We start from the raw sequence: 14,114 nt of genomic DNA, 5'->3' as shown, positions 1-14,114 counted from the left end.
AAAAAAAATCAGTAGTGTAAAGGCACGCAGCACACACAGATACAGGGGTCTCAGTGCATATAAAGCGTATAAAGGACAATATGTTATAAATGAAACGTCGATGAATAAAAGATTGCATTAGCGCAAACAAAAGGAAATTAATCATCAGGACCAGGTGTAATTGAAAAAATAGCAGGACAAAGCGAAGTCAGAAATAAAAGGCAAAGAGCAGAAAACAACGTTTTTTCGCATTCGCATCATTCAATGCACAAAACGTAGATTTACACAATAATGGAACATACGCTATGAGAATCTGTGGTCCCGCAACAGCTAAAGCAACGACAAGTTTAATTACAAAGAAAACACAATTCGGTTAGGTGTATATTTATGATCACGGAGAAGCGATCACAACGTGAGCAGCAGAGAAACGAAGTAGCAAAAAGGACGACGGCTTTAAAATGATTGAAGGGCAGTGCCACCCCTTCACAACGTGAGCAGCGTTATACGTCCTGCAAGAAAGAGATTTAACCATGCCTGGGGCCGGAAATAAAGGACAAGTATTGTTTTTACAAAAGTTTTAAAGTAAAAGTGAAAATAATGCATATGTAACAATTCCCATGAAAAGAACAACCTCTTTAAATTGTATATCTGGTAAACCAAACACGGGGGTGGGCGAGCAAAGTGAGCAGGGGGCACAGCCCCCTAGTGTAAGAAATTTGGCAAATGATAGGAGACCATTCAGTCCATGAAGTCCATTTGTTTATCAAATGCTAAGCTGTCCCATTAACTCATCCAGATTCTTCTTCAAGGTATTCAAGCATTCTGCTACAACTACATCTCTCATAACTTTTTGTGTAAAGAAGAACTTCCTGGTTTCATTTTTAAAAAGAACCTTCTCTTAATTTTCACTGATGTCCTTGAGTACGTGATTTATCATTATGCTAAAAGAATGTTGCTGGATCTGCTTTATCAATGCATTTGATAATTTTAAATATGTGGATTAGGTCCCCATGCAGTCTCCTATGGTTGAGAATAAACAGGTTTGATTCTTTCAGTCTGTCACAGAAGGACATGTCCTGGAATGCACTTGGTTTCTCTCCTCTGCACAGCTTCAAGTGCTGCTATGACTTTCTTGTACTGTGGTGACCAGAACTGCACTCAGTACTCCAGATGCGGTCTCACTAGTGCATTATATAGTTTGAGCATAACATCCCTTGACTTAAATTGAACAGTTTTTATGATATAACCTACATTTTATATACCTTTTTAATTGCTTCTGGATATTGCTTAGTCAAAAAAAATTTGTTTCAACGTAAACCCATAAATCCTTTTCAGAGGTTGCTTCCTGTATGACACTGTCTCCCATCTTTTACTTATAACTGATTTTCCTTTTGCTCACATGTAACACTTTGCACTTTTCTACATTAAGCTGCATTTTCCAGTTGTTCAGTCAGTTCTGAAGGTTGTCCAGGTCTTTCTGAATTCTTTTTGCTGCCTCCTCAGTGTCTGCCATTCCTGCAATTCAAGCGTCATCTGTGAATTTCACACATTTATTAACTGTACCAGAATCAGTGTCATTAAGGGTGCCCTACAGTATACTGGGATTCTGTCCCAAGCAGCTTCCTGCCTTGTGTCCACTGACTCAGCAGGGCTTGAGAATACTATGATATGTTATGTAATTAACTGAAACAGTACATCTTTCTGATTTCAATAAAAATAGAAAATTTAGAGAAAATTCATATAAATACAGGTAGGCCAAACAAAGACTGCACAGAGAGTATCCAGACCAGAATTTGAAACCAGCGACAGCAATGCTAATCACTGTGCCTCCTTCAGTTTAACTGTTTAAGTCGAAATTACATTTTTTTTTTTACAAAGTTATATATTTTATTTTATGAAAAAAAAATCTTTTTTTTGTATGGAAAAAGTGATGTTAAATTCAATGTAATTTCTTATGTGTTCATGGCATCCAGGATGAGCTTTCTTTCCTTTTTCTTTCTGAAACATTGCCAGAACAATCTACAACAGAATAGTTGGTCAGTTATGTATATATATTTATGTTTTAATTCACAGTTTTATTTGCAAAACAACTGGTTCTTTCAAACTCTTTCACTCATGTCTGCCATACTTTTTGGTTGGATGTGTTGTATTTGTGGTGTACAAATTCATTAGAGAATTGGCAGGCGGCAATGATTTTGAAACTGTGACGGTCAAACACTATTCTGAGAAAACTGGTCTTATATTTTATGAAACTATTTAGGATGAAATGCTCTTCCAAGTGTATGTTATTATGTCGTAACATTAAATTGCACTAAATATACATTTCAGTATAACATTCTGTCCAGCTAACTTTAGAATCCACATTTTTCACACATCTGGAGTCACAAACTGTTCATCTTTGGTTTGCTAAAGATTCTTAAAGTATTGTGTTCACACCCCCGCTCCCCCCAAGGGGCAGTATATTTCTTTAAACCAGAAAAAGCATATTTAATTTATAATTATGAGTGATTCCTTCCATTTCTGTCTGTCTGCCTATATTGGCAATGAGAATGCTTTGCCCTTAGCAATTAAGGTTTAGCCCAACCATGGAGAAGACACAAAAGCAGTTTAATTGGCTTGGCTGAAGAAACTCTCTTGGCAACCAATTAGTGAGCAGTGATGTCACTACACAGTAACTGGCTTGTACATCTAATACATTACATTATCTTCACACAAGTATGCTTCGGGGACACCTTTAAGGCAGCACCAAGGGCCAAAGCCAAGAAGATGCCTGTCTCACTACTTCCAGGAAAATCATGATATACATGGATCACTCACAGGAAGTAGCCATTCATTCTGGGATCTATACTCAAGAGAGACTTGTCCATGAGAGTTCCTGAACTGTAGCAAATGAGGCACTCTCTCAATCCTGGGAAAGATTTAAAGGGTACACCAGGGAACAAATGTGGTTGTATCTTCACATAAATGTGACAATATTGTCCTTATGAGCCTATGTCTCTTAACTGTTTATAACTATTTATCTTTTCTGCCCTTTGTTTAGAGGAGCTGGAACCAGAAGATGACCACTAGCTCCACATTATTCTCCATCACTTTTGATGACTTAAACACCTGCCATGATAGCCATGTTTTATCAGGTGCTTAACAGATAGCATGAGGCGCACAACTAAAGTCAATCTTCTATATTTATCATACATCATGTGATAGTGGTGTGTGGTATAAATCAGGTAAATGAGTGTTTCAAGCTTCAGTTAGTGTTCTCATGAGCATTGGAATGGGAAATGCAAGTAACCTTTAGTGAGTTTGGATTTACCATGATAGCTGATGCTAGGCTTTTTGGTTTTAGCATTCCCAAAATGCCCATTTTATGTGCATTCAATGGACATCCATTTTAAGAGTTTACCGAGAATGGTTACAAAAAGCAAAAAACTACTAATAATAGGTGATGCTGAGAACAAAATCAGCTTGTGGATCAGAGGGCCTCCACCAGGAAAATATATTAAGTGCACTTAGTAAACTGCATGTCATAGAGTATATATAGTAAATGCTATACATTTTAAAAGAGTCAGAGGAAAACCTAAAAAGGTTTGAAGTTCTAATGTGGATACTCTCTTCATTTGCCAAGAGAGTAAGGTATAAGATTGACGACAAGCAATTGTGTAAATAGCGTACTGTATCTCAGAGTCACCAAATTCTTCACTGAGCACTGTGATCAAACTGATGCCCATTTTCTGGGTTGCTGCATTTTTGAGTCAAAGGAACTAGCAGGAGTGCATTCTTGGGGTAATGTCATAGCTCTTTATTTGGGTTTTGTCTTCATATCTGAAGAAGGAAGTGGAGACATGCCAACTCCCGACCCCTTCCCAATGCACCCTAGAACTGATCTGTGCCTGTAGATTCTATGGTGCTATTTTTATAAGAGTTCAATAATCAGCTTTGTGTACTAAAATACGTAAATTTCAAGTTCTAGCATGTTTGGTGTAAATTGAATGTTTCTCTTTTCAAAACCAAGTCAACATGGATTGCAAAAAGCCAAATCAAGAATTGTGCTATCATTCAATTTCTATCAATAGATAACAGCAGAATAGTAATGTTTTGGAGATTCATTCATAGAGATCCATCCATCCATCATCCAATCGCTATATGCTAACCACAGGGTCACGGGGGTCTGTTGGAGCCAATACCAGCCAACACAGGGCGCAAGGCAGGAAACAAACCACCGGGCAGGGCGCCAGCCCATGGCAGTCATTCTTAGAGATTCTTTCCCTTAACACACCAGAGTGAAGAGATGGGTTACTGCGGCAGAACTCTCTCAAAGATTATATAAGATCTGGCTTGCCTACATCTTCTACTATATAATAATTTCCAGCAGTTCCATGTACAATTTTATATTTCTACCTTTTTCTCTATCATCTCTCTGATCACTCCTATCACTTTTTTTTGTGGATTCATTTCCTGAACACTTTTTACTACTTGTACATGGATTTTTACATGCCGAGAGTCGTCTATTCAGGTAGTCAACTTCTAGCACTGAGAAGAAAGGCCCGTGTCGGTGTAGTTCTCTATTTACCTGATGAGGTAAGAACGCAGTATTGTGGCAGCAGAAACGGCGCTAAGCTAAAGCAAGGAAGTGGCAATACAAGCCTTTGGTGCCTTCTGTGATCCTGGGAATTGTGAACTCACTACCAAATAAGATCGACAAACTGGCTGCGCTGGTGAAAAATGTCAGGACCTACAGAGAATGCAGTTTGTTGTGTTTTTGTGAAACATGGCTAACAACTAGCATCCCAGTTGCTAACGTGGACCGGGGGGGGTAAACATTAACATTATACAAGATTATAGACTGTTACACCTGCCTCGCACTCTCCACCTTGCATTTTTTAACTTGCACTGTGCTTTTATTGCTCTTTAATTAATTTTGTTTTTATCAGTATGCTACTGCTGGTGTATGTGAATTTCCCCTTGGGGATTAATAAAGTATCTATCTATCTATCTAATAAAAAAAATGTTGCCAAGGAGCAAATCATAAAAGAGAGGAAAATAATGATGCAGGTGAGATAGCCGATAATATAGAGATTAGTTACGGGAGAAATAAATCCCTTCTTCATGAACAGCTGAACATGCGAAAGGTCCGTTCATGAAGTATGCTTTGTGGCAGACGTACAGAACCCTTGTCCAGCTGGGACACCAATATGCTGGAAGGACCGGGGCAGTGAACTTGCACGAGGTATTACCTCCGATGGAGTGCTGGGTGGCAGCCCCCCCCCCAGGTTGCACCAGTGCCTTGGACTCTCACAGGGCTCCATGGGAGTTGGAGTTCGGCACAGCCCTGCTGGGTTCTGTGGGTGCCAACAGGGTATGCTGCAGGAATTGTGGAGCCCTACTTAATTGGGGCTTCTGCCTTACCTGAGAGTATTTCTATACCATGTTAACGAGCCAATGGAAGTATTCCCGGATGTAGGATATAAGAAGCCCAGTGCCACTGCTCCAGAAGACAGAGTTAGGATGGAGAGATATAAAGCTTGTCAGATGAGGAGTGGAGGTGGTATTCTAACTGTGTTGAGGTGGGGGGAATGAAAAGAAGGCATTTCCCACACCAAAATAAAATGTGTGTTACGTGTGTTATGCTAATCTTGAGGCTTGTGTCTGTTGTGTCAAGTGTTTGGGGAGCTGGAGCGACCACTGGTGTCCACAGCCCAGAATATTAACTACTGAAATGATGTTTCAACACATTTAATGTTAAAAGCAGAATTTCATGCTAACAAATTCAGAGTGGGAGAGATATAAGAAGAATATTATAACTGAGGAGGAAATTGATATGTTATAGTATTTAATTCAAATAAAGCTTAATTCTCCATTGGCATGGAAAGTAGCATCCAGCTAACAAAGGAGTTTTATTTCTCATTGGCACCAAGGTAGGAGAATCTCTTCCTCAGGCTTTAAGGCTTTTATAAAGTTGATATGGTGTTCTTCTGATTATAGTGCAGTCTGAAGATATATGCTTTTTCTTTCTGTTTTCCTGATTTGGTTCTTTTCTGAAAATCCACCTAAGCAAGAAAAGTAAGAAGAGACCAAAGAACAAGCTAAGGCTGATGTTTTATATGTTGTTGGTGAGGGACTTGTGATGGCAAGTTGGGGCAGTGCCCTGACTCTAATATTGAATACCAAGTAGGACCCAAAATCACTGAAGGGAAAATATTTATTTTACCATGGATGTGACCCTTTTATGCTGTAATTTGTGTATTGTGTAAAAAACACCTGCTGACATCAGAATTGCTTTTCTTTATATTGACCATCCTTCAGAAAGGATCATGATCATTGACTAAGGCAAAATCTCTGCCAAAGCGATGGTATTCTAACTGTGAGACCCATCAATATATGATTAAGATTTTTCTCTGTACCATGCTCTAAATCTGTCCCTAGGGTTACAAATTTCAGGCTACAAAACTCACTCCTACTCCCAGTCTGAAGATGAAAAGAAATGGAAATCAAATCTAAAGTTAATATATAATGGTTAGGCATCAAATGAAGAAATATCCTTGAGCTTCTGGAAGTCTTTAGAAAACATCTCTGATCTGTCAGGTTTTAAAATCAATTGAAAGGGTTGCAATGAGGCTTCAGACTCAGGACAGAGCATTCCCACTGCTATGGAGAAGGCCCTTTTTTACTGTACCTTGTGGCAAATGAAAGTTTTGAAAGAGTTCCAGAAGTAAAGAGGATCTTCTTTGTCTCTGAATTCATTGAGATCCAATGGTGTGATAAATGGTCAAGACAAAGCTTCTATTTTACTGTTTAATAAGATTGTTACACAATAAATTATTTTGCCATTCCTCTTCTTAGTTTAAGAGAAGTGCTGCTAGTAAGTCTACAGTTTGGACTGAGAATTGAGCATATAGATCATCATTCATATTGTTTTTCTGAAAATACATCCCATATCATGCTATAATTATACAAATTCACTTTTAGACAGGACTGCTTACATGCATTCACTTTCAAAGGTGGGATGTTTTCATACCCACATCACAGCTGAAACACATAAATGGCAGGGCAGCTTGGTGAGCTGGCCTGTTTGTCCCAAATTTTGCTGCAAACCGGATAAAAGCTGCCAGCCACACAGTAGGTCAAACAAGAAATGCCCTGTTAAGGCTTAATATTCCCTGCTGTTCCATTTAGTTAAATCATTATTGGCTTCAAACAACATGGTGCTTTCTTAATTCATCTATGCATGATGTTAGATGATTAGCAACTGATTGAGGGAAATGTGTTAATGTCTAGAGTGAAGCATACATACAGTATCATCTAGTCAACTGCCATTTTCAAAAAGACAAGATCTAGCAACTCTAAAGCAGCACACCTTTCATAAATTTCTACATACCTTATGTTTCTTTTAGTTTATATTTTTATGGACTGGAACATCATAGGGGTATTTTTCATACGTCGTTTAAATCATCCGAGATCAGATGCTTCATCTTGGATGAGTTAATGCTGGTGAAACTCATCTGGGATAAGTGGGTTTTTCAAACGCAGCCATGTAGTACAGTAGATTAGTCTAGCTGGATCTAATCCTCTGAGATGAATGCGCGCGCCGTCGCTGAGAGAAAAGCCCATATATATTGAGTCTAGAAAACATGATCAGCAAGTCAGTGAGTAATTAACAATAGTAAAAAAACCAGTCAAATGTAAAAAATTTAAAGAAAATTATTTTTCATGTTGTTTTAGAGGTATTGGCTTTGAAATTAACATGCAAATGCTTTTTAAACTTACTCTTTTACTGTAAAACTTCAGTAAAAACAATTTTTCATCAATATTGCATTGAATTTTGATTCCATGTTTGGACTAACATTGTGACAACGCAAGTTATAACTGCCTGTGAGTGAATATCGTTTCTTTCTGTCTAATAAATAAACTGACTTTTTTGAATGTTTCTCCTGGCGATCTGTTAATTGTAAAATTGTAAATGTAATAGCAAAAGCTATTCAATGGGAAACTGTAAATGTTTAAATATGAATGGCATATCAAGATCTCCTTTGGTCATGTTATCAGTGAAAGATTACCTTTCTTATTGCCTGTTAAAATTTTACATGTCATTGCTGTGTAACCGACAATTTTCGCATTAATTCATTTGACTTAATAGTTTCTCGGTTCTAGGATTGTCTTTGTACTCATTTCTTCTGTTGATAACCCTTTGGGATGAAATTCTTCAATAAGATTTGGACATAATAAGTCTTCTTTTATTGAGAACTTAAAGTGAGGAAAACGTAAAAATTTATAACAGCTTAGAGCACAGGAACTGTGTCTGACAAAAGCATTCACACAAATGAGAAGTGAGAGGACCTTGGGCGTGTTTGAAAATGGTTAAGAGTAAGGCGGGACTTGAAAAAATCTCTTGGCAATAGCCTTGTCTTAAGATTTTCTTTTAATATATATATATATATAGATATATATATAAGAAAATCCTGGAATGTAAAAGCCAGACGACGAGACGTGATCTTCTCGGAAGTTCTCAAAAGACATTTTAAAGTCCCGCAAGCTGAAAGAGAATGGGCAAAAAAAAAAAAAAAATCAGTAGTGTAACGGGAAGCATCACACACCACCAATACAGGTGTCTCAGTGCATATAAAGCGTATTAAGGACAATATGTTATACATGAAATGTTGATGAATAAAGATCGCATTAGTGCAAAAAAAAAGGAAATTAATCAGGACCTGGTGTCATTGAAAAAATAGCAGGTCAAAGCGAGGTCAGAAATAAAAGGAAAAGAGCAGAAGAAAAGTATTTTCGCATTTGCATCATTCAATGCACAAAACGTAGATTTACACAATAATGGAACATACAGTATAAGAATCTGTGGACCCGCAACAGTTAAAACAATGACAAGTTTAATTTCAAAGAAAACACAATTCGGTGAGGTGTATATTTATGATCACGGAGAAGCGATCACAACGCGAGCAGCAGAGACACAAAGTAGCAAAAGGATCTCCGGATGTACAGGGTTTAAAAATATCATTGCGTTGCCCTTCTCGCAATTCTCACAAATACCCACCCCGTGTTGAAAAATGGGAGCAGCATTATATGTCCTGCACAAGAAAGCACAGCCCGGGACAACTATTGTTTCTACAACGTCACACGAGACCATGCAGTGAGCCATCATTTAAAAGAAGTTCACAGACATCAAACCTAACAGTTGTTGCATTGCATTTTGCAGACCAGCATCATGTGCTCCCTGCTCTTAAAACAAAGACATGCGACAGGCAGAAGAGGCAGATCGCAAGCAGCAAAAAGACAGCAAATGATCCAAAGACATATTCTTAGCATTCATTTAGCCAAACCCCCCAACACGAGCAGCATTATACGTCTGGCAAGAAAGAGATGTAACCATGCACAGGGCCGGAAATACATTTCCTTAAATTGTATATTGCCTGCCTAAGGTAAAATCATCCCTGATGGAGGATTGCAGGAATCGTGGGAAAGAGGGGTACTTTCATCGGATTAACGCTATTTCAGATGTGAAATGGTAAAATGGGCGAGGCAGCTTGATGAATGAGATCTCCAGGACTTAAAACAAATCCCAATCATATTATGTGATATCATCTCATGTGAAATTCTACTCCATACTTTTAGAATTTTTATTTTTATACTGTATTGAGGGTTTATTCTGTTCTATGTATTGTACTGTGTTGTATTGACCCCCTTCTTGACACCCACTGCACGCCCAACCTACCTGGAAAGGGGTCTCTCTTTGAACTGCCTTTCCCAAGGTTTCTTCGATTATTTCCCTACAGCAGTTTTTATTGGGAGTTTTTTCTGGTCTTCTTAGAGGGTCAAGGCTGGGGGGCTGTCAGGAGGGAGGGTCTGTTAAAGTCCATTGCAGCACTTCTGTTGTGATTTTGGGCTATGCAAAAAAATTGTATTATATTGTATATCCGGTAAACCAAACACGGGGGTGGGCGAGCAAAGCAAGCAGGGGGCGGAGCCCCTAGAATATATATATATATATATATATATATATATATATATATATATATATATATATATATGTATATATATATATATATATGCAGTAGAGTCTCGCTTATCTGACATAAATGGGCCGGCAGAACGTCGGATAAGCGAAAATGTTGGATAATGGCAGGTGTTAAGAAAAAGCCTATTAAACGTCAAACTATGTTATAATTTTACACATTACGAACCTAATAATCATGTTTTACAACAAAACAACAGAATAAATTAACTGAAAAAATGCACTTACAGTTACAGAACTGTCTGAAGTTAAATACAATATGTACTGTACTTAAAAAGTTCAGTCCTATGATGATTTAAAGACATTTTTGATCGTAGTTTGCATTCCTGACGAGTGCCGTTTCTTCGCTGTCTAGTCTCGCCATCTTTGCAGCATCATTATGTCAATTCCTGTAGCTTCTTCTTGTTGCTCAGAGTAATTAATTGCAGTTTCTAGAGCCTTAACTCCGTCACTCATATAGTCAACATCCGTACGAGTGTATACTGTTTACTACAGCATTGTGACTGTGTGTGTGTGTGTTTGTGCTGTGACGTGCAAGTTCCCTTCTTGCACCCGAAAACTCAAACCTGAATCTCAGTACTTTTAGCAACACCAGCTTTATTCAGCTGGAAACAGCAACAGCGCGGTTACTTATTGCAGCGGGATCTGCCATTCTCCTATACACAGACACAGCAGTCAGGCGCATTTATAATGTTTCTTGTATCACCCATCGATGGCAGGCACTTATAGCATGTTCGCGATCTTTTCGGATTGGCTTTTATGGCGAACTGCTACAGCGCTGGGAGACTGTGATTGCTTTGGGATGCTCTTCTGCGTGTCGTCACAAGAGTTTAGAAACTCACACACACCAGCCATGATTCTTTTCAAAGGTAAAGGGCAGGTTAATTTGTTTTATGTATTTTTACTTTATATTTTGTATTAATCATTTTTATATGAATAGTTTTGGGTTGTGGAACGAATCATCTGAGTTTCCATTATTTCTTATGGGGAAATTCGCATTGATATACAGTATTATATGAGTGCTTTGGACTGCGAGGACATTTCCAGAACGAATTATCCTCTGTAATTAGCTGCGGTAGAGTCAGGAGCAACAAAATATAGACTATGCTAATGCTCGCAACTTGCAGTTCTTGTTGCTGACTGATGCATTTTTTTCTTTTTTTTTTTGCGGTGTGACGTCGGATAATACGGAATGTTGGAAGCAAAAGTAGGATAAGCGAGACTCTACTATATATATATATATATCTATATATAATCTTCATTTGGGTCTTGATCTTTGTTTGTCTGCGAATGAATTAGAAGAAGCACTAGATGGCAGTAGAGAGACAGCTAAAACATAGGCTTGCATTAAGAATCTCCTCCAGGCTTATACTACTGAAGACTGTAGTACTCCAGTCACACCTCAAAACGCAAACATTCCAACTAAACAAATTGTTGTGCTTTAAATTAACTAAAGAGATCTTCATTTAGATCTTGATCTTTGTCCGCGAATTCCATGCATGCGTAGACCACCTTCCAGTTTAGTACGTTGTTACTCACGGATGTCAACAATGTGCCGGAATAACGAAAGGGGTGGTGGACAGTGTTACACTGATTATCTCCTGAGGCCTGGTTAGAGAATGAGATTGCTGAAGATAAAAGGTACGTGCCTACGTAACATATGAATGAAAGAAAGACAGTGGGTAAAATGAATGACAACGTAACAGCACGTTCCAGGAAATTATTATTGTTATGTTGTAGCCGGCGAGTGCTGTGCGTCTCACAGTTGTACCGTGGCTTGCTCACATGTCAGTGAAGTGAGCTCTATTTATGTTTTAAAGAGCCTGGATACCTTTGTGTCCCCCTTTTATAACCATTGCTCCGTGTATATTGCCTTACTCTTTGGATTGCCACAAAGCAACCTGCGAGATTGGAGAAAGGTTGAGAAGACATCGTGAGAGGAAACGACAGCGTCCTAAAAATGAGACGGACTGTGAATGGACAGAAACAGAAATGCTCCTACACCACCATATAATTACGATTCGGATAGTGATTCCGAGTGGGCCATTCCTATCAAATCAATATCCAAGGGTTTTCTTTTTTAATTTTGTTTCCCTTATAAAAAAATCATAATGCTGTGCGACGAAGGGCCCAGTTCACGACTGGTAGCCGCGTTTAAACAGGTAGCCCTTCACAGACTACTTTAACACGCGCAACGTAGTTGGGCGCACATGGCTAGTATATATATATATATATATATACACATATATATATAATTTGAATTAACTAGTCTTGATGTAAAATTGAAACAGTAAGCTAATTCATAGTTGAAGCCATATAGAATGTTTCTCTGCTTTAACACTGACAAGTTTGCAAATTTGCCAATGCTTCTCAAAAGGAGATTTTGAAATTTCAAAAATTTTTACAGTAATTGTATTCAGAATCTCAATGAAAGCCTGACACCGCAGAAAAATTTCCTTAAGGAAAAATTTACTTAATTTGAAAAAAAATCAGTTCACTAGGAGCTGAGTTGTTTCATGTGGACAGAAGGACAGGTAAAAAGATTGACAGACATACCTATTGCTGTAGGTGCTTTTTGCATCGTATGGAAATGCACCTTAACAACATTCATGTCTGGAAGCCAGAGAGATGGCTCTCCTGGTATCATGCATGGCAAGGTTAATAACCTCATTGATAAGTAAGTTCCACATACAGCATCTTTACAAAAGAGCAATGTTTTGTATCAGGTTGGTGGTACAAACCGAAAAAATATATAAATTGGTCTTTAAAGATCCAATGTGATACAAAGGAGCATAGTTTAATGACATCACTATGGTGGCAAGAGATGTTAGTCACCTTGTTAGTCCAAAAGCTTTCATTGTTTGAAACAAGCACTCAAGATGTGAACGAAAGATGCACTCATCTGCTTGTGGTGGATATGCAAAAGTATAATTCAACATTTATTGGCAGTACTGTGCTTGTCAGCATGTATTTGCTGCTGTAATGTGTGATTTGTGAACTGCAAGCCAATTATGGTATTCTGCTCTGTTGAGTTCTCAGTGAGTCATTCTTGACAAAGTGACTTCGCGTTCAACAAAGATTTGCAGTCAGTTTACTTATTTATTTTTATGATCAAATTTTTATTGAATTTAAGCAAGATTCATCAAGCATGAAAATCAATATAAATCAAACATTGCAAATTAAAAATAATGAGAGTAAAAAGAACAACCCCCCTCCGAAATTGCAGTCAGTTGATTTAGAATTGCTCAGCTGTTTTGACTGCACTTCAAATGAATTCACAAATGTTATGATCCATGAGTTTGTGGTTTTCACCACATTTGTCACTTATGTATGATGCTCTTTCAGGAGTTCTATGCCAACATCATATTAGACACTGTTTAATGTGACACAAGAACAAGTTGACTTTTCTTCCTCACAGAAGGACCTGATGAATGCATCCAGACATTTGAAAGTCAGTGATGGCTTGCAACCTTCTAATAAAATTAGTATAATTACTTACTTTCAAAATGGTTTCCATTTAACCAGTCTAGACAGTGTGGCCACCAGGGGGCGCACCAGCTCTCCAAACCCGACACAAACAGATGTGGAGAAAAGTTCAGCACAACACACACCTTTTATTTACAAGGGCAAATGATTTTGTTTCGTTCCCCACACAAGCTAAGTTCCAAACACAATAAACAGCACAATACAGCACTTTCTTTTCTTCTCTCTTTTCTTCTGTCACTTCCCCCTTTCTCAGTCCACCTCCACTTCTCCTTCAGCAATCTACATCCCTCTTCCTCCTGAATCTAGTTCTTGGAGCATTGGCAGTGGGCTCCATTTATGCTGCACCAGGAAGGGCTGTGCTGAAATCCATCTTCTATGAAGCCCTGTAGGAAACCGAGGCACTGTTGCAACATAGTGGGGCTTCCATCTATCGCTCCAAGGGAGAAAATGCTCTGAGCATGCTCTCCTCCATTACACAGGTAAGCCGGCTGGACAAGGGCTGGACATCTGCCACAATAGGTAGTTACATAGATAGATCGTCATGCCTCCTTATCCCCAAATATATATATTAATAAATAATATATATATATATATATATATATATATATATATATATATATATATATATATA

This window comes from Polypterus senegalus, chromosome 9 (genome assembly GCF_016835505.1).
Source record: "Polypterus senegalus isolate Bchr_013 chromosome 9, ASM1683550v1, whole genome shotgun sequence".
In the NCBI taxonomy this organism is placed as follows: domain Eukaryota; kingdom Metazoa; phylum Chordata; class Cladistia; order Polypteriformes; family Polypteridae; genus Polypterus; species Polypterus senegalus.
Note: the sequence above shows the minus strand (reverse complement) of the source record.